This window comes from Balaenoptera physalus (genome assembly GCF_965194825.1).
Source record: "Balaenoptera physalus genome assembly, chromosome: 15".
In the NCBI taxonomy this organism is placed as follows: domain Eukaryota; kingdom Metazoa; phylum Chordata; class Mammalia; order Artiodactyla; family Balaenopteridae; genus Balaenoptera; species Balaenoptera physalus.
The window spans coordinates 79795880-79812263 of record NC_138894.1 but is presented as its reverse complement, the minus strand read 5'-3'; the positions used below and the strand labels follow the sequence as shown (position 1 = coordinate 79812263).

At 55.5% G+C, this 16384-nt stretch overlaps 1 protein-coding gene across 5 annotated transcripts in view; it reads left to right on the top strand.

The window, feature by feature from the left end:
* The window catches only part of KLHL29 (kelch like family member 29), a 311682-nt gene that overhangs the window by 270005 nt on the left and 25293 nt on the right, over positions 1-16384 (top strand). The gene's annotated exons all lie outside the window — the stretch shown is intronic.

The following is a 16384-nucleotide window of genomic DNA, read 5'->3' as shown; positions in this document are numbered from 1 at the left end:
CAGGGCGGAGTTGAGTGCCCAGCCACAGGCCAGCCCACCTAGACTGGCACAGTGCACCTAGACCGGCCCGGCCCTCGGCAATCAGAGCTGTCCTCCAGCAGCTATCAGGCCCCCACTCTCTCTGCCCACAGCGCTGGTGGCCTTGAGGTACCCACCAGGCAACTGCTCCTGAACCCACCCGGTCTGTGGCCTTGAGTGAGCCCTGAGGCCTGAGCGGGTTGGGGACGGGGGTTTGGTGCACAAAGCTGGGCTCTGTGAGTGGAGAACTTCTAGGATGAGTTTGCTAATAGAGATATCTGTTCTGGGAGGTCGTGATATCACCTGTCACTAACCGGAGCACCCTGCCCGGGGTTCTCACCGAGAAATCACAGACAGCTGCTTGCAGGCGGGTGAGTGATTTGCAAGGACCACAAGAATATTTGCATAAACATATGTATGGAAGTGTGTGTTTATTTGCATTCATTTGCATAAATTCCTGGCTCTTCGAACTGTCATTCCTTATTTTTATTTTATTTTTTTCACTAAATTGCGTTGAGCTCTGGAGATTTCAGTAATGAGAACAAAAAAGCAGAAACAACAGCACTGGGGCAGGAGACCAGAAGTTTTCAACTTTGCTACACATTAAAATTTCCTGGGGAGCTTTTTAAAAATCCTGGTGCCTAGATCACCCCCAACCCACTCCGGGGGTGGGGCCCAGGCATCAGTATTTTTTTTTTGAAGCTTCCAGATGAGTTCTTCGATGCACAGGCCAAGGCTGAGAACTGATGCCTTAGGCAGGGCAGGCCCGTGTCAGATCAAACCCGCCTCAGCTTCCAGCTGGAGACACCGGGCACCTCACCTCGCCTCCCTCATATGTAAAAGACACTCGAAACTTAAGAGCAGCGACGTGTGTGAAGGGCCATCTCAGCACACACGGGCTCTCAGTGAAAGGTCGCCATGCCCTTCCTCATCATCACCATCTCTGTGCAGTGTCATCATGCAGAACCAGAGCACCTGGAGACCCGCCTGCTCTTTCTGGCCCTGCCACCCAAGTCACCCTGGACCACCTGGGCCTCCGATCCACCCCTAGGAATAGCGAGTGCTCCAGGGTGGGCCTGCGTCTGTTCTGGATGAGGTGCATGGTCCTTTCTTCTTCTAGATGACTTCCAGGCAGGTGGTCCGTCACTGCTCAGATGCCTGGGGAGTGGGTGCTGGCAAGGGAGAGAGTGCGCTCTAGAGAGTGCCCACATGGCCCTGCTCGCCTCCCTCCGCCCTCTCTCCAGGCTGGGAGAGAGCCAAGTGCTGGGGATTGCAGGGTTTTCTTTCCCTGGTGGGTGCTGCCAGGGGAAGAAAGATGCTGGAGATCTGGAAATGCCTACCATACTCGGTGCGGTTGTTCCCAGGGTTCTGCAGCTTCTCTCTCTCCCTGCTTGATGCCATCGCTCTGCCCGTCCACCAGCCCGCTGCCCCAGACTCCGTAGAGTCCTTGGTCCCTCCATGGGCTTTCCTACTTCTGTGCCTTTGCTTGTGCCGTGCACTCTGGGGGCCACACTTCCTCCACGGAAGGACTCAGGATTTGTTGGCTCAAATCCTATCCATTCAAGACCCAGCTCAGTGCATCCTATTCCGTGACACCTTGTCTGATCCAGCAACTATTCATTCATTCCCTCAATCACTTATTCAGACCTTACCTGAAACCTGTTTGGGGCCAGAAGCTATGCCAGGCACTGGGGTACAGAGGCTAGTCAGATCCAAGCTCTGCTTTTGAGAGCTTTTCTTAGCAGTGGGAGCTTTTCGGAGCAGTGATCAAAATCTATTACGTTCTCCTCCACAGCAACTGCCAGAGAAACAGAAAGTTCCTGTCTCCTCCTGCTGTGCAGACATACCGCAGTAAGAGAGCTGCTCAGGGTAGACAACATAGGTCTTGCTAACAGGGGACAGGCACAGCCATACCTTGGCCTGCAGAGCCTGAGGAAGGAGAGAAGTGCTGGTTTCAAAACCTCCAGGAGGTAGAGGGGAGAAGATGGGAGCTGAGGGAGCAGCTTCTGGTGGCAGCCAGTCCACTCCAGCCAGCCCTGGATCCACCTTTGCTAGGACACATGCGGTCATTCCCAAGGCCTCGGGGAGCTCTATAGCTTGATTTGCAGAACTGCCCAAGTCCAGGTCAGCTGCGCTGGGGAAAGCCTTCTTCCCAGCCTGCCCCAGGGCCTGGATGCTTCTCCCTGGGCCCGGGGCTGTAGGTACCCACCCAGACCCTCCTACCCCCTGGATTCCCCCTCACCTCCACCCACCCAAGGCAACGTTCACCCCAAGAAGGAGCCAGCCCAGACCACTGTAGGAGAGTTGTAGAAACTCCAGGCCCACAGGTGGCAGAGACAACTCCCAGGTCAGGCCCAGCATCGCCTTCCCCATCCCTGGGCCCGAACGGGAGGCTACTGCGGGAGCCTAGGAGGACTCTCCATCCGGTTCTGTGTCGTCACTGGGAACCGCAGACCCAGCTGGTCAGGAGCCCTCCACGTGGCCAGGCTGCCAGATCGCAAACCCTCGAATCCCGCAGGACCCTGCTTTCTTCCCCTTTTGGTCAAAGCCATTCACTCCATCAGCAAACACCCCCCCCCGCCCCTCCCAGTCCCCCACACTGGGGTCCCATCTGTGGACACCCATAGTCCAAGGGCTTGAGAGATGAGAAAATAACGTTGGCTCTGTAGTGAGCCCAGTGTGGTGGGACAGAAGGCGGCATCTGAACCTGGTCTCGTGGGACGGGTAGACGGGTCTTGCAGAGGAAGAGGACCCGACGAAGGGAAAGGAGCAGCCTGTCCCAACAGCAGCTGGGAGCTGCCCCTCCAAGTCCATACCACGCCCTTCACTACCCGTCACTGCCATCATCCCCCCAGTGAGTGTACAGTTGCACCTCGTGCCAAGAAGGCTCTCGAGGGCAGAAAGTGGGACAGCGGGGTCGCCTTGGTCTCCTCCCCACCTGCACACAGAGACACTCCATTCCTGTAGGTTGATTCCTGCTGGACACAGCCCATGCGGGAGACCGGGCTAGGCTGGGCTTCTCAGCCTTTGTGCCGTGAAGGGGGTGGAGCCGCCCCTCATGCCCACCTTCAGTCAGCCTCTGAGCACAGTGGCAGGTGCCCAGGGTGCCCACCCCCTGTGTCCAGCCTGCCCGGAGCAGGGGCACACCAGAACCCAGGACTGCAGCCGAGACACAAGCCCGGCCCTATCTGCGCAGGACGGCTTCTCTTGGGTAATTACTTCCAATGAGAGTTTGTGAAAACAGTGCTCTGGCTTTATTATAGAGTCTAATATGTTCAGCTTCTCAAGAAAAATAGACTGTCAGGCTAAATACCTGTGGGGAAGTGACCAGGCAGAGAGGGGTATCATTAAAGCCAACAGCTCAGCTGAAATCATGAGAACAGTGTGAAAGGTCCTGTGTCAGGGAAATCAACCCAGAAGGTCCAGGAGCACGGCCTACACATGTGCCCAGATAGGACTGTCTTCCTGCATCAGGGTCTTGCTGTGTATGTCGCCACTGGGAGCCCAGCATGCGTGAGCCACCCCGGGACCCAGTCCTGTGGGTTCCAGAGGCTGCGCCGGGCTCTGGGAATTCGGGGAATGAAAGGCACCAGAGCTCACAGTCTAACCAGAGACAGAATTCAGCAGGCAAAGATCACGTACTGAAGAGGGAGGGCCTGGCAGGGGAGAAGCCTGAGCTGGAGGCAGAAGACGGGGTCGAAGGGGGTGTCAAGAGAGCCCAGCCGGAGACCTTTCCGGGGACCAGGCCTGGAGTGCCTCGTCCACGGGCTGTGTGCACCCGGGACCCCACGGCCAGTGTGACAGGCAGGAGTGCAGGGCACTTGGCTGGTAGACGGGGCACCGAGAGTGGGCCCACCCAAGGCAGGGCTGGGGCTGACTCCTCCCCGGTGGCCATGGTGTCTCTCAGGTGTGACACCGGGGCTGGCCCGGGCATGCTAAGGCAGACCTGGCCCTCTGGCCCTGCAGCTGGCCCCTGATCTCCTGAGGGGCACAGCCCCACTTTCTTCATTTATGCTAATTTTCTGATTTTCCTAGAATGATGGTGGCGATTAAAGACCATCAGCAATAGGAAAATTGAAATATCGCCTAGGCTTTCACCTCCCCTGAAATGACAGGAGGCGATGTGTTGCCCCAGACCTGACCCTGCCCAGGCCCTCAGGAGGGGTGAGCACGGATGGAGACCCAGGGGCAGACGGCCACGGAGAGACACCCCCTCCGAGAAGAATATAGACGGACAAGTGCGGCAGAGAGGGGTCGCCATCCCCCCCAAACGCACGCACTCACACACGCACGCACGCTCCTGCCCTGCCTCCTCACCCCAAGTCCTCTCGGCCTGTGAATTCTCTTCTCCTGCGATGCGATTCACGGAGCTCTGAGCTGCCATCAGGCCCTGGCATCTGGGGTTTCCGTTTCACTTCCTTCTTTACCTGGGTAACTGAGCTGATTGTACTCCCAGCTCCGGGTCACTAATTCTCACAAATCCTTTTAAACGATTGATTTATTTGCTGGAACCGTGGGGGAGGGCCATGAGTCCCCCGCTCCTTGTCTCTCTCTCCTGTCTGGTCCCCCATCCTCCCCAGCACCTCCTCCAGCCCCCTCTCTGTGCCTTCCCTGCCCCTTCCTCGGGCAGGGGGCTGACTGTCCCAAAGCCCAGCTGGCCGGAGCCTTTGAGGGACTCGCTTCAGGAAGCTTGCGACAGAGCAAGGTTCCACGGGATGTAGCCCATGACAATTTAGGCTTTGGGACTGTGTCTGGTTGTTGGGCTCTACATCCCTTATTTGAGGTATCATTTCCTCACCTGGGTCCTTGTTGCTCTTCTGTTTCCAAAGCACGCCCTCCTCTGGGGTCTGCAGTGTTGGGTGCAGAAGCTCTGGGGCCCCTCCCTCACCTCTCCCCCACCCAGCCCCTCTGCTCACCCACACAGACATCTGTCTCACCCAGGCCTCCCAGGAGCCTGGTGGAAGGCAGGTCAGCAGGGCCTCTGGGTGAAACAGGATGGGGCCGTCATGGTGGCCAGTCCAGGTAGAGAGCCCAGGCCCCTCTGGGAATCCAGGGCAGTGAAGGAGGGAAGCAGGGCCCCCTGTGGGCTCCCCCTGCCCTGGGCTGCCTGCTGGCCAGGGATGGAGGGTAGGCCGCACTCTCCACGTTTGCCCCAGGTGAAGAAAGCAGGTGGCGCATTTTTTAGACTGGGCACCTGGAGTCGCATCTTCTCTGCTGGAGGCTGGGCTGTGCTGGAGGATGACTGCTTAGCTGAGCTCTGAGTTCGTGCCTCCCTGGGGGTACACGCAGGACTGACACCTCCTTATTCAAATTCTCTGGCGGGTCCCAGCTACAGATTCTCACATGTATTCAGAAATCTGACGTCTCGCCCCTAAGATAATGAAAGGTAAAACAGAGAGCTGTGAAATGGTAGTAGCAGAGCCCAGGATAGCCAAAGGCTGATGCCTCCTCATCAGAGCAGGGCCTCTGTCCTCGCAGCCCCAGAGGCAAGGCCTGGAGACCATCTGTCCGAGGGGCTCGTCCAACGATGCAGAAGGAACAGAAGCAGCAACCAGCACCTGGCTTCTGAATGCCATGCCCCAGGCCTCACCCGGAGGTAGGCGACCCTGGAGCTCCGAAGTCAGGGACGGTGGTCAGAGATCCTCCCCTCGGCCCCAGCCCTACATGGGCTCTCACAGCCCCGTGGTTCCGCTTCCCCCTAGACCTCAGAGCCCCCTCCGCCGTCCTCCAGGCTCCAGACCAGGCCTCACCCTCACCGTTCACCTGCCCAATAGCAGCAACCCCTCGGGGCAGGGTCTCACCACCTCCAGTCATTTGCCCCCCATCCATCCCACCCCTCTGTGCCCCAGGCAACTGGAGCGGCTTTTCTAAATTTCCCTCCCAGGCCTACAGTCTACAGGTTCTAAGCACAGCTTATCCAGCCTGTCATGGGGCTCCAGGCCTCTGCACAGACAGACCTCCCCTCACCCACTTGTACCCTGTGCTCCCCCCACGCCCTCGGTGGCTCTGCTAAGGGGGCATTCATCACGCCGCATATGACACAGTGTAACATGGGTGCATGCATGTCTGTCCCACTCGGGTCCTGGGACACCAACCACAGTCTACAGCTCTGACAGAGTTGAGCCGAGCAGATCTTTATTTGAGGCTAAGGAGTTGGGCTGGGAATTGGGGCAGGAACGGAAGCAGCACAGACCGGTCCCCAACAGGGCCTGTCTGCTTGGGACTCTGCACTGGCAACATCTCCCCCGCCGGTGCTCAAGTGCCACTGAGCCACTGACTCCGCCGGTCACCACAGTCACCATAGCCCTGCACTCCTCCCTGGAACCTCCAAGTCCAGGGCACGAGCATCAGACCAGCCGAGCCCAGGTCTCCTGGCTGCATGCCAGCTGCCAGGGAGTCGCCTCCACTCCACTCCCACAGGGACAAGGCCCAGTTCCCCAGGCATCTTGGGGTTCTCCCCAGTAGAAAGGGGGTTCCAACGCCAAGCAACCAAACTCACCTGCGTTCACTGCAGCATCTACCTCCCCCATCAGACTGTGAGCTCCTTGAGGATGGAAACTGGTTTCATCTTCGTAGTCCAGGGCCTGGCACATAGTAGGTCCTCAGTAAACCTGTGTTAGACTGTGAGCTAAATTAAGAATAATACCTCTCCTCGTGTGCCTTTGGTTCTCCATGGTGACATAGCTAGCCACCACCCGACACCCCCTGCTCTTCCTGGTCATCCCCGGGCCACCCGTCTCTCCCTCCTCAGGAGGACTTCAGCACCCCCGCTGACTGCCATGTAGCTCTTGCCCGGCTCCTCACCATGGGCGCCTTGTGTCCCCACTGAGCTTCACTCTCCCCTAGGACGGGGCTGGTCTGGCTCATCTACTGCCCCGGCTCCTCTGCAGCTCCCACCCCCGACCCCAGCTCGCAGCCCTGTGCCCTGCACCTTGAAGGTACCTGACAAATGTGCTTCAGCTGGTTGACTGTGTACCTGGGAAATTCAGAGGAGGGCATCAGAATGGGCTGGAAGAGCAGAGTGGCCATCGGGAAGAAGGGAATGCCTGATGGTGTGCAAAAGGCCGGGGGCGATGGAGGCGGGTGCAGTGTGAAGATGTAGGCCCCGGTGTGGGATGTGGGACCCCTCACGGTTGATTCTGAGCAGCCTTTTTGAGTGTAGGAGATAAAACTGACTCTCTCGCTCCCTCTCATAAAATCCACCCACGGCACCCAGTCTCCTGTGGGATAAAGACCTCGGGAGGCTTTGTTTCCTTCACAGCCTGATATGGGCTTGCCTCTCAGACCGCATGCTCAAACACACATATTCATACACACATATGCTCGTACACATACATGCATACGTACATACATGCTCATACACACATCACATGCTCACACACGCCATATGTTCCTGCCCACATACTTATACACACCACTCACTCAAACACACACGTACCTACGTGTGGTTCACACCTTGCCCCCCCAGCCCACCTGGTCAGCTCCTACTTATCTTTCCAGCGTTCCCTTAACCATCGCAGCCCCGTGGAAGCCTCCCTGCTCTCCATTGGGCAGAGCCAGCCCCCTCCTCTGCTCCTCTTCTGCCGGATGTGTGCCCCACTAAAACTTCTCACCCGGCATCACAGTTACTTAGTGTGTCCCCCGTTAAACAGTGAGCTCCCCAGGTCTCTGAACATGTGCATTCATGTGTGTCCCTGGGACCCCACCCAGTGACCAGCACACAGGAGACAACACCCTTTTGATGGATAAATGAGTGGGACAGACACAAGGTATCTGAAGTTCCCAGAGTCTGCCTCTGAAAGGGGATGTCCACGCCTCAGCCTCATTCAGCTGTGGACTTAGTCTCCTCCTCCAGGGCACCCCTAACCTCTCTTAAGCCCTCCCTGCTTTCTGCCCTGACCCCTGGACACTTAGAGCTCTCCAAGGTGCTGAACTTGGTTCTCTCACTTGGCCCCAACTATCTGTCCTGGCCTCTTGACTCTGGTCCCTGTAGCCAAGAACCAGCCCCGGCTTCCAAGAATCTACGCTCTGGTGGAGAAGAAACAGTGTCTCTAAATATACTATAGGCAGAACACAGTTCACAGAGGCACAGAGCATTATGAGAGCACAGGGGGAGGGGGTGTTCCCCACCCCCACCCCAGACATCAATTTCAACTCTGTCCCTGCTGCCAGACCCAGTCTCATCCTCCCCTGATCCTGAGGACAAAGGCCCCTGCGGGCACCCGCCTCCCTGAGGGAGCTCTAACCAAGTTCTAGCCCCTGAAGGGGGCCACCTTCCCTCCAAAATCCTTGACCACTTGACTGCTCCCAGCTCATCTGCCTTGGCCTCCCACCAGGCCCTCGTGAACCCCACCTTCAGCATCCTGACCTGAATCACCTGGAGGCTTAATTCACTGCACATCAGCCCTCCCCTCTCCAGCGTGTCACCCTGGAGTCCCAGCTCCTTGCAGAGCTCTCTGCACACTGGTCTTGACCTCATTTCCCACCCAAGCTTCCTAAGCCCTGGCCTTTTCCCGAGAGCTCTCTGACCCCCTCCCACCATGACATTTTCACCCTCTCCTGCTCAGAGTATTCCCGCCTCCCCCCCTCAGCTTCCAAGCTCAAAGCAGGAGAAGGAGCCAGGCAGAACCTTCTTTACTGGGGCAGGAAGGACTAACAGCTGCCAGTGTTGACCTAACCAGGCACTTCCCTCCAACTACAGCCTCAGGGTTTGCCCAGTGGCCTTCCTGCTCAGCCAAAGGTCTGCCCCCACTTCTGCAGTGACCACCCTGTGGCCAGGCTCCTCAAGGCTGGTGCTGGGGTCCTAACACTCTGTCCCCCAGCCTCCCCCATCCCTCCCCAAACAAAATACCATTCCCTTTGCCTCCTACCCCAAGTTCACAAGGCAAGAGCCGTCGGTGAAGGTGGCCAGTTATTGGCCTACATGTGGGCAGGTCTTACCATCCAGGCAGCTGGAAACCTGGAAAGTTGAGAAGGCCACCTCTCTCTGGCCACTGTGTGTGAAGCCCCTTGCTCTGAAGAGTTGCCTTGAGGGCTCCAGGCTGCACCTGTGCTCAGCAGAGCTGGTGGGGTGGTCAGTCTTTCCCAAGAGGGCTTTTTAGGCTCTTCAAAGCCATTGGCACTGAACAGAATAGATAAATCCTTCCCCAAGGAGGATCTAATCAATGTAACCATGCTTTAGCAGCCATAGATGCCATACGAAGTGTGGGGTCATCATCGTTATTATTAACACTGGTGTCTCCTGAAGTTAGAAGGGGCTTGATTTTTGCATTCTTTCCGTCTAATTCCACACAAGTGTGACATTTCAAATGGTTCTTTTGGATCATGTTTTGGGGAAGTTATTCTTACCACCCAGAACATGTCTGCATCTGGTCTGTAACACACCCTGAATTCCAATCAGAAAGGAACTTTTTGTGGAAAACATGGTGTCAGGTGTCGGGGCGGGTGGGGGGGGGGAGGGGGCAGAGAAGCAAGCGCTCCAGGAGATCACAGCCTAGAAAGGAGACGGACAGACAGACATTCCTCTGAAATTAGGCAGCCAGGGATCTCTACTGCAATTGAGGCACCAACAAAGTCTCGTGGGACCACAGGAGAGGTCTGTGATCCAGGAACCCGGTAAGAATTCTTACAGGATGGAATTTAAGCTGAGGCTTAGGGGATGGATGAGACCCTAAGAAACAAGTGTTGGGGGAAAGTTGGCCAAAGGGGCAGAGAGAAACAACCAAAGTGAAGGAACAGGATATAGCGGGCATGAACTTAGAGAAAGGGCTGAGGGGTGTGTGGGGACATGAGTAGAAGTGAAGCTATAAACAAAGGTTACGAATAGGTCCTAGAAGGCTCTGGGAGCCACTGGGCAGGAGTTTAGGAATGAGGGATCAGGCATTCCTTGCCTGGGTGGGCCTGTAGATGAGGCAGTCATGGTGATTCTGCGGCTTGATCTAGGTCTCTGGGTCATGCTGCCCCCATGCCCAGGCTGGCAGCTGCCTCTGGTCAGTCCTTGACTCTAAGAGACAAAGGAAGAGAGGGGGATGTTTCTGTTAGTTTTAGGTGGGTTTCAAAGAAACTGAAGGGGAAAATTTTCAATGATTTTTATATCATCTTGGCGGGCATAAGAATGTTCCAACTGAACTGTAAGCTTCATTCTGCCGAGCAAATGCTTAGTGAGCACACACTGGTGGGCAGCCCTGGGGCGGGGACTGAGGAAGAGGAAGGACCCTTGGTGCTTGAGAAATAGGTCTGTCACCCAGCATTGGACGACACGGGAAAGGCAGGCTGGTGAGAGGGGGCGACTCTTCTTAGGGCTTTTGTTCCCTTTCAGATAAATGGCAGAAATTTCCATTCGGACAGCAGGACAACCAGAAGGTCTCCTTACTAAAATGCTAAGTCAGGCAAGAAGCCTGAGTCTTTCACGCTTCCCTGCTCTAGAGAACCCCGTTTCCTGGGAGGGTTTGCCCGCAGGTTGGTGGGATTGGGACTGGGTGACTTCCCAGTAGAAGGCCCATCCCTCCGACTCAGGCTGGGCATGCAGCCCACGGCGGGTTTTATCCCATCTTACCAGGAAGCTGGAGCCCAGCTGGCTCTCCAGGCTGATTCTGAGCCCAGTACTTCTTTGGAAGCGGAGCAAGGGGAGGTGTGTACATCTGATGGGTGGGAGAGGGAGGAGGAAGGGCAGCTTCCGGCTTGGCAGCCTGGCCGCTCCCTGACCGGCTATGGCAGAAGCAGCAGGAGGCTCTGTTTGTGTGAAGCCATCATTGGTCCCCACGGTGTCGGCACATGTCAGGCTCCTGGTCCCGAATGAATTATCCTCTGGGTGTGCATGAGAGTCTTTGCTGTGCTATCTCAGTATATTTCACAACGGCTCTGAGTTTATAGTTTTTTCGGGTCCTTTATCAAATAGGTGTCATAAATACCAGTGGAGTCGGGTGCATTTATCACCTAGCTGGGTTCTTACTTGAGCTCTGAAAAAAATTATTTGGCCGCACAACCTTTCTCGGGGCTCTGATTTAATGGACTCCGCTGCAAAGCCACTGAAATTCGTTGCCTTTTAATATTTGACATCTCTTCCTCTTTATTACCACCTCAGACGGCCCTTCTGGTCCAGCTGGAACGAGCCCATTAGTCTCTGACAAATAACTTGTGTCGTTTGGTGAAAAATATGCAGAAGTTTGGCTGCAACTTCATCTCCAGTGTTGGTTCTGTTTGCGGCCTCACTCTCCTCTAAGCAAAGCCTCCAGCCCCAGGCAGACCCTTCCTAGTGTCTCCTTTCCCTCTGATACCACTTGCTGCTGGATCCACAGAGCTGGTTTACCCTAACCACATATAATGGAGTTTGAGACGGGGGTGTTTAGAGATGTCTGTGTGGGGTTAAGAATTAGCCTCATAGCAGCACTCTTCACAAGAGCTCAAAGGGGGAAGCAACCCAGGTGCCCACTAACAAATGAATGGATAAGCAAAATGTGATCAATACATACAATGGAATAGTATTCAACTTTAAAAAGGATGGAAATTTTCACATATGCTACAACATGGATGAACCCTGAGGACATTATGATAAGTGAAATAAACCAGTCACAAAAAGACAAATACTGTATGATTCCATTTATATGAGATACCTAGGGTAGTCGAGTTTAGAGACAGAAAGTAGAATGGTCATTGCCAGGTGGCGGGGAAAGAGGGGAATGGGAAGTTGTTCTTTAATGGGTACAGAGTTTCAATTTTGCAAGATGAAGAGTTCTAGAGATTGATTGCACAGCAGTATAAATGTATTTAACACTACTGAACTTAAAAATGGTTAGGATGGTAATTTTACAACGACAACAAAAAGAATTAATTTCAAACTGCACCAGCAAAGGAGAGACTGACACAGAGGAAGTTCTCTGAGTACTTGAGTTCATCATCTGTTCATGACTTTGATATCAGTTAGCTCTTGAAGCATAACAAACAAAGCTGATCTGGGTCAGGCTCAGCTGATATTGGTGGGGGGCTGGCTGGTGTAAGCGGCTCATCTGTGAGGGCTCACCTCTGCTCAACGTGGTCTCTCATCCTCCAACAGACTAGCCCAGGCATGATTATATGGTGGTGGTGTCAGGGGTCCCGAGAAAATGAGCAAAAGCAAGCAAAACTTCTTGAGGGTGTGGCTCAGACTCACAGTGTCCTTTCGACCATGTTTTGGGGTCTAAAACAAGTCATAAGGCCGGTCAAGATCCAAAGGATGGGGCAAATAACTCCACCCTTTGATGATGGGAGAGGCTGCAAAAATTTTTGCAATTGACCTTACCGACTAAATATATACGCCAGGACCTGTGCTAAGTGTTGAAGATAAAAATAAAAAGAAAATACAATGTAGTGCAGGAGACATCCATATAAATAAATAATTACATAGTATGCTCTAAATAAGTAAGCACAGGACACCGAGGTGGGCGGAGGGCAAGGGGATCTGGCAGGAAGAGGGAAAAGAGGCAAAGAGGCCTGGGAAAAAATAATACTTTAACTGGTGTTGCAAGATAAAATGGTAATTAGCCAGAAGAAGCAGGGAAGAAGAAAGATCTGGGCAGAGGGGCAGAGAGATGAGTGAAGGATGGAGGGGGACCTGCCTGGGGTGCAGTGAGGCTTCCGTGAGGAGTGAAGGGCCCACCGGGGAGGGGAGGCGCTGGGCGTTGTTGGGGGAGGCATCACAGAGGGCCTTGTTCCCACTACCCAGCCTTGCAAAGTTTATTTAAGCAGGGGATGATGGGGACTTCCCTGGTGGTCCAGCAGTTAAGACTCCGCACCCCCAACACAGGGGGTCCGGGTTCGATCCCTGGTCAGGGAACTAGATCCCGCATGCCAAAACTAAGACCAGGCGCAGCCAGATAAATAAATATTTAAACCAAAAAAAAGCAGAGGTTGATGGTCAGGCTGATGTATGGAGAGAGCTTGGAGGGGAACAGGCCAGAAACAGGGAGACGGCCTTGGAGGCTGCTGCAGTGACTCAGGTGAGGGATGGCGGCGCTGGTGGAGAATTGATGCAGAGATTTCTAGGTGGTAAAAGAGGCAGGACTGGGTGGGGAGGGGTCAGGGAGAAGCCTAGTAAACTGGTGGGTGTGAGCTTTCTGCCAGATGGTCTGAGTCAGGGGAGTTCGCCAAGGAGGGGCAAGGCAAAGGGCACAGGGCAGCCACTTGGGTGGGCAAGGCAAGCGTGTGGGGTCCCACTCACAGCAGGGAAGACCAGAAAACAATTCCCTGATGCCAGCCAACAGGGAGGGGCCTTGAGACCAAGACTTCTCCTCCTTCACAAGCCCAAGGCAGCCAAATTCTGCAGGGCACTGGGATGCGTGCGGCTGGGGTCCTCTCTGAAAACGCAGCCCCTGCCGGGCTCTGCCCTGAGGCTTGCAGACTGTCCAACCTGGGCACCGGCGTGGCTGGTCCAAAGGCTTCCCCAGGAACCCACAGGCCTCCAAGCCCCTCAGACATTAAGGAGTTGTCCTTGCCAATATGGCGTGGGCAGGAGGGCAGTTTGTGCCTGGAGCCAATACTGGTTTCCTCCCGTGGATCCTCGGTCGTAATGTCCCGAAATGCCAGCTCTCCAGCTGGCACTCAGGGGGCAACAGTAAGCACATACCAGCTGGTCAATACTTTGAATGTACTTGGGGCCCTGCTGTGAAAAGGAATCCCCTGGTGAGCCCTTTCATAAATTGAAAAATTCTTCTGAAACTGAGTAATCTTGCCCAGCTATTAAATCCAGATTTCCACAAAATGAGAGTAGAAAGAGCCTACAGTTATGATGACCTGGATCTCCAAGCACCACCTCTCAGATCCGGCCTGAGATTCCCAGGGCAGCAGGCGTTGAGGCTGGGTCTGGGGCTGCAGATGCAATCATTGCTGGAACCTTGGTTTGAAATAAAATCTTCCAAAACAATCAGAGTGCTTTGGGCCCAGAAGGAGTGGCGTTCTGTGTAGCGCTGTGTTCTCCCGGTGTCCTGAGCACAGTTAACTCAGGAGGCATGTGGGGCTGCATCCATCACTCAGTGCAGCGTGACAACTGGGGCCACCAGAGCAGGTGCCCATGGGTGCTTGAGGGAATTGAGCACCAAAAGCTGGAGGAAGTTGCCCAGGGTCACCCAGCCAATTAGTGGCAAAGCTGGAACAAAAATCAGGAATTCCAGCCCAGAACTCTTTTTCCCCCCAAGGGATTTCACTCAAAAACATGACATCATCCATCTGGCTCATGGTTTGGGAATGAATTCAGTTGGTGGCTCTTTTTGGAGCTGATGTGTGAGCGCAGCGGTTCAGCCTTAACCCAGCCTGACCCTGCAGGCTCTTCCTGTGTGGGATCCACCCCAGCAACGTGCTGCACGTCCCCACTGCCACCTCTCCCCAGGCATCCCACGGCCCTAACCCTAGGCCCACAACTCAACTCATCACCCCCTCCCTTCCCGACGTCCCCCCCAGAAGCCCGGACATGGTCCTCACACACCCCCCACCCCGCCACGGTCCCTCCAGGACGGATGGCCATGGCATCCACGGCCTAAATACTTGCCTTTCTCTGTCCCTCCGTCACCGTTGTCATTCAGGCCTTTGTCACTTCCCACTTGGATTGCAGAGTGATCACCACCATCAACAAAAACATCAAACCTACCACCGTTGAGTGTTTACTATGTGCCGGGCCCACGGCTAACAGCTTACCACGGGCTAGCTCCTTTAACCTTCACCAGAGCGGGAAACTGAGGCTTTGGGGATGCTGGGTAACTTTCCCAAGGTCACACAACTGATAGGAGGCAGAGTTCAGGTTCTCCCTCAGGCCTGGCTCTGAGGCCCAGCTCTCCGCAGGGCGCTTTCCTGCCCCCCATCCTGCCTCTGCCATAGCTGCCGGAGTCTACCCTTGTACCCCCCCCGCACAGAATCCCTGCTGACTCCCTGGTGCCCATAGCATTAAGCTCGAGCCCCCTCACAAGGCTCTTGGGATCTGACCACTCCTGCCCACCCATCACATCTCTGTCTCTCCCCCAGCCCTTGAGTCTGTTCCCCCGTATCTACCCCACAGGTGCCCTCCACACCCTCCACTTGTGCTTTGGGTCCTGCTGGTTTCCCTTGCTCCAGGCTCCACGGGGAGCCTTTAGAGACCCCAGTCAATGCCCCCGCAAGACACACACCCCTGCATGTGTCCTGCAGCGACTCCAGCTCAGCCTGATGTGGGGTTGGTGGGGACAGCAATTCAGCATTGCCCGAACACCTCAGCCCCCCATGTGGGGTGTGCTCCAGGGCCCCCCCTTCCCACCATCTTCCTTGGTCTTCAGCAGAGCTGGAGCCCAGTGTGTCCTCTCAAAGAAGGGCCTGGCTGACCTCAAAGCCCACAAGCCCTTGGCCATCCCTGGGCCTGAGCATCTGATCTTCACCCAGCTCTGGGAATAAAATGGGAGCCTGCATCCCCATTTTACAGACATAGAAACAGAGGCTCAGGAAGTACCGGGGCTTGTCCACAGTCATAGTGTCAGAGGAGGAGCTGGGCTCAGCAGGGCATCTTGGCAGGCACCCAGTGCTGGCCCAAGAGGACAGAGATGATGGGTCAGGCTGGAGCAGGGCACACTGGAGGGTAATTCCGGAACACCAGCTAGGGTGCAGCAAACACCCACTCGGAGGGCTTGAGGTGCTGGTGGGGGACTTAGAGGGTGGGGTTCAGTTCTGCAGACCACCCTCTCCCATTCACCTGCTGAACAGTCTAGGTCATTCTGGCCCAAGTATCTGGACCTCTGATGTCCGGCGACCAGCACTACGAAGGGCAGGCTCTGTCCATGGGCCCGTGGGGTGGGGGGACGGGCCGGCAGGGCGAGGCTGTTGGGAGCATTGCTCATCTGAAGGCCTTAACTTTGCAAGTGAAAGAGTTTATATAAACTGAGCAGGGCAGCTGTCAGGCTCTCCTCCTTCCCCATTCTGAGCCTTGATGTGGGTCTGGGAGAAGCTTCTGACATCCCCAGGTTCGGAGCCCATGGACCTGGGGCACTCTCTGTGCTGGCCCCAGGTGGCCAAGCCACCAGGCAAAGGTAGGTGTACATCAGGGTGGGAAGGCCCCTGAGGCCACTTCCTGGGACCTCCTGGGGCTGCAAGCCAGGCTCTCCTGTGCTGAAGACCCAGGTGAAGGGCGGGGCTCCTGAGATGACCCAGGAAGTGGGAGGAGGTGCAGACCATCCCTGCCCCTTGCTTGCTTCCCCTCCTACCCCCCCAGCCCTGCATCTGTCCCGGAAGTGTGAAAGGGAAGTGCTCGTCAGGCCCCCACTCCACCCCTGCTTTCTCGGGGGCCCCTCCCCAAGAAGCTCGCCCCAGCCATGGCTGTGAGTGTCTAACATAAGGGATGTTGTTTTTGCAGGTTTTGTGGTTTTTATTCCTTTGA